The sequence below is a fragment of the Eschrichtius robustus genome, chromosome 12, assembly GCF_028021215.1.
Source record: "Eschrichtius robustus isolate mEscRob2 chromosome 12, mEscRob2.pri, whole genome shotgun sequence".
Lineage (NCBI taxonomy): Eukaryota > Metazoa > Chordata > Mammalia > Artiodactyla > Eschrichtiidae > Eschrichtius > Eschrichtius robustus.
Genome location: NC_090835.1, coordinates 34,200,342 through 34,205,443, shown reverse-complemented (window position 1 = coordinate 34,205,443; position 5,102 = coordinate 34,200,342).

Genomic DNA, 5,102 nt, shown 5'->3' with positions numbered 1-5,102 from the left:
ATCATCTGAGATCCCAGATATGAAAATTATGAAAGCAAGCATCCTGGTTTAAGAATCAAATGTCAGTTCCCTGGAGCAAGCCAGTTGACAACTTGAGGGCCATCAGTTGCCCTATACCCTTGGCTCACCAAAAGCAGCCTCAGCATGACCACTGCCTAGAAATTTAAAAGGAGGAAGATGAGCTCTTCTAGAAATATGGAAATCCAGTGGGAGGCAATCAGCTAGGTGTGCTCTTCCCCTTACATCCCTTTGTTGCTGGAACTACGCACCCTTCAGTATGTCGGCAGGACCCCCCAGGCAGTACATTCAACACATTAATTATCATATGGGAAAGATGCATGTTTGTTTAAACCGGCAGGTTCTTTAACTTCTATGACTCTTACAACTTCCTAAAGACCCCCAGGCTCTTTGTTGAACTGAAGAACTAAATTAGGCTTAATATGATTTAATGTAAAGGTCTGAATTATGCCTTGCATATACTTTCTGGGAGATGAAAGGACCAATATGCTTATAAAGTTCTATTACTCTTTATAAAAGACTTTTAAAATGTTGGAAGTACCTCCTGGCTAGGGAAAGGATTAGATGCCCGGCTTTCAGTTCGTTACTCCTAATATAAACACACGGTATCCCCAGTGCTCAGCATCACTTGACTGTCTTTATACAAACTAAACAGATGGAAGGCCTTGGGCCTTTGTCTCTGAAGTCAGTTTAATGACTAGGGCGAAGTGAGATGTTTTGTCTGATTAAAGGCTCCGCTCTTCAAAGCCATACCTTCTTCCATTTGGGAAATGACAGTGTTTATGGTGCCTGTGCCCAGTTGGTGAATGGACGGAGTAGGCAGTAAACAAATCTCTCTTTGTGCCGAAAAATACCAGTGCTGGTAAAAAAGAGGAGGCCCAAGTGGTCCATGTGCTGGCACATGATGCAAACCCAATGGCATGTAGATCGTTTTGGGATGCTATCTGTCAGATACCGGCATCAGATGCCTTGGTGAAGATAAGTGTAAAGGCATGCTGCTTGCAATTAAAAAAATATTTCTAATTTTTAAAAGTGACATATTTGTTACAGAAATTTGGAAAATATAGAAGAGAAAAAAAAATCACCCCCATGATGTTGCAATCCAGAGATCAACACTATTATCATCTTGTTACCTATGTTGCCATTATTCTCCAAATACTTAATACAAAGTTTTTTTTTCTTTGAGATCCTGCAGATATGGGGGATTTCTTTTTTTCACTCATCAATATATTGTGAACATTTTTCTAAATCAATGAATATAGATCTCTTTCATCACCTTTGATAATTGTATCTATCATGTGAATGTACCATTTATCATGACTTAATTAACCAATGTGCAATTGGTAGACTTTTAAGTTATTTTCCATTTTTCGGTATTATGAAGGGCTGAGATAAGGAAAGTAAAGTTCCCCTGCGGGAATCTTTTCTGATTATTTTCTCAGGATAAATTCCTGCAGGATTATAGGCTCAAAGGGAATGCACATTTTTTATCTTGACATTTACTGTTAAATCACCCTTCACAGTTTGTACCAGGAACATATTTGTGGGTTCATTCCTTAGTATTCATACAAGATATCATTTTAGTATATTTTTCTCAATTTCAGAGGCAAAAAAAAATGACTACACATTGTCTTTCTGATTGGCTCACTGGCGTCCATGTGGAGATGAACGTGTTTTGACTACGTGTGCTGGCCATCAATAGCCCCCCTTTATTGTAAATTTTGTTTTCAAGTTTTTTCTTCACTTCTTATTGGTTAAAGAACATACTGCTTGGAAAGTTATAATCGTCACCTTTCACATATGTTTGTCATTGTCATTTACTTCTGCTTATAGTGTTGTGTTTTTTTTTTCTGTTTTGTTCTATTTTGTTTTTACTGAGTTCATATACATATCTTTTTATAACTCAACATTTCTCTCTGGTTTCTATATTTGTCTCTGTGCTGAGGAAAGCCTGCTTAGTTCTGAGGTTAGAGGGTCATCATTATCTCTTCCATCTTTGAAAATAGTTTATTTTTATACTTCAATTCACTTGGGTCTTTTTTTGCCATTAATATTTTTTAAAGTGCAAATATGGCAAGATACTTTGAATTTCCATAGAATTTCAAGGTCCAAAAGGCAAGACAGAGTCCAGTCATTTCTTTCTCTGGCAGCAGAAGGGGAAAATAGCATGACCCACAATGGGAAAGAGGTCAGGCTGACTATGCCTCTCCTACTGTACTAAGGTTTTGTGCTCTTCATGAATTAAATTTTAATCAACTCTTCATGCTAAGAATCACTTTAACATTGGTGACTGACTCATTTAGATCCATCAGCAAGAAATGGTTCCCAGTGTGAGCATGAGGAGCAAGAATTATAGTGCTCAAATTTCCTTTATACCTCTGAGCAACTCAGACCATCTCCTTGAGACACCAAGAGTTCAAAACAGGTCAAGGAGAAAGCTGTGCATTTGTGGGAAAGGCAGATCTACGTGAGACACATCGTGAGGCAAAGTCAGTGAGGACATTCTGAGAGAATGGGACTTGAGCTGAACTTAGACAATTGGGTGGATTTAATTAGGTGGAACAAAGGGAGAAGGAAAGCAAGATGGGGGGGGGCCCGAGTGAGCAGAGGTGCAGGGAGGAAAAGGGGGCCTGGCCATACAGGCAGTTTTTATTATACAGTCTGTTATTATGCAGACACTTTACATTTCACCACATGCTTAGATACATGTCACTGCTTCTCACCTCTGAACCTCATTTCATCATCTCTAAAATGGATGTTTTACATCCATCCAAACAATACAACATTTCCTTTAAAATTTTCAACTAGCACTACTTAGTTGAAAAAGTGCATTTATTGGCTTAAATAATGGAAAAGTCCACATACAGCCTTCAGGTGTTGCTTAATACAGGAATTTAAATAATGTCAGTGGGACCTGGTGCCATCCATTTTCAAGTTCTCTGTCATCTCCACCATGACAGGGTCCATATGATCACAAGATGGCAGACAGCAGCTCCCCACCTACATCCGTCTGAGTCCAAGTCCAGGATTCACTCTGCTTATACTTGGTCACAAGCCTGTCTATGAAGAAATCACTTTAGAGTGTGGTCAGGCTGATGGGATTTTCTGATTGGCCAGGCCTGAGCCATATGTTCTATTCCTGGAGCCATGGATGGAGGCCTACCTGAAACCCATAGCCTGAGTGTCAGGGAATAGTGTTTCTCCCAAGGAAACATGGGGCACTGTTCCCTGGAGAAGAGAGAATTGATGCTGGTCAGGCTAAAACAACAATCCTTTAGACCGAGAACTTTAATGTTTTATGATTCTGTAAATTAACCCTCGGAAGTTGATGGATTAGGCATCAACCATCCCCATGTTACAGTTGACAACATGGAGGCTCAGATTAAGTAACTTTCCCCAAGGTCTCCCAGCTGGTAAAAGGTATGGCCACAACTCACACTTGGTCTTTTGACTCCAAAGCCAAACCTCAGTGAAAGAATATTTCAGTCAAGGCAGCTTTACGATTAAGCCTGGCCAGGCAGCTGCTCTGTCAACTTCTGACTGGCCAACCGGGCCACACTGTGGCCATCCTCGCCTTGTCCCCCACTGACTTTATCCTGTGAACAGGCTGAGTGAGCAGTCAGCTCTGTGCCTGCCATGGGTTGGTAGGGATTAATGACCCTGAGAAACTGACCTGACAGGTGTGAAAGGGAAATTTCTGAATGTAAACTGCCCCTGCCACATGCAATCATTCGTGAGTCAAAAAGAAGAAAGAGATGACAAATTGGCCATTTTCTGCCCCCTGTGACACAAAGGTAATAAATCTGGTTTATCTCCTAGCTGGTATTGCCTACTAAAAACAAAATGAAGCGTTTAAAGGGCTTGTGTAATGGTTGTGAGGCCAGCAGTGGTTCAAATGTCTTATCTCTCATAAAGATCCAATTCCAACTCACAAATGAGCCTAATATGAAAATGCCCGCCCTGAACAGCGGGCCTTCTTACCAAATACATAACCTTTGAAGTGCTGTCATGGCAGCAGGGGGCAGTGGCCAAGAGCACCGATTTTACAATCCAGCAGATTGCAGAGCTATGACTGACCAGCTCTGTAATCTCCCTGGGCCTCAGTTTTGTCCTCTGAAAAATGGGAATACATAATGGTACCTTCCTCCCATGGTTGGCCGTACATCCATTTTTATTTTTCACTCCATTGATATTTATTATACATTTAGCATGTCATGTGCTGATTTAGAAGGGGATACAGTGTGGGCTATACAGTCCAGCTGCTGCCTTCTTAATCCTTGTGGCTTATTAAAAATTCTATTGATGCATAAAGGTGGTGCTGAAAATGTATATTAATCAATAAAACCTCCATATAAATCTAAAATTTATAATAGTGATTAAGTGCTACAAAGGACGGATAAGTGGTGATATGAGAGTGGACGATAGAGAAATGTGACCCAGTCCTGATATGAGTGGGAATTAGCCAGACAAGATTAATTCCCACTCATTTTATGAATTGGGAATTAATCTGTCAAAATGTAAATGGATTGTACCTTTCCTGTGTCCTTGTCCTTTGCAGTGTCCTGATCAGTGCAAAGGGGCAAGATAAATAACTAAAATATGTAATGAATGAAAAAAAAAGCTATTATTATTTCCAGGTAAAATATGTATACATGTATAGAATCCAATAGAACCTACAAACCACTAGAATGAATTTATCAAGATTACTAGATACAAGGATAACATGAAAGAGAAACATTGTTTTTCTATCTAAAATTATGGAAATACTGAAAACATAATTTAAAACTTTTAAAAAGTAATTTTAAAAATTACAAAAAAGAATTTAAAACTTTAGAAAAAATTTTAACACTTTATATTTGTAGTGGCATTAAGTAACGTCCGATAGCCAGGGGAAATAAACAATGGGCAAGACATCCACATGGAAAATCGTAAAATATTATGGAAGTTAAAGGAGATCTAAATAACTTGAGGGATACATGTTTTATAGATCAGAAGGCTCAATATTTACAGAGGTTAATATTAATGATCTATATAGTCAGTGCAGCCCCGATCAAAATTCATTGCCAGTGTTCTAAGCCAAGTAT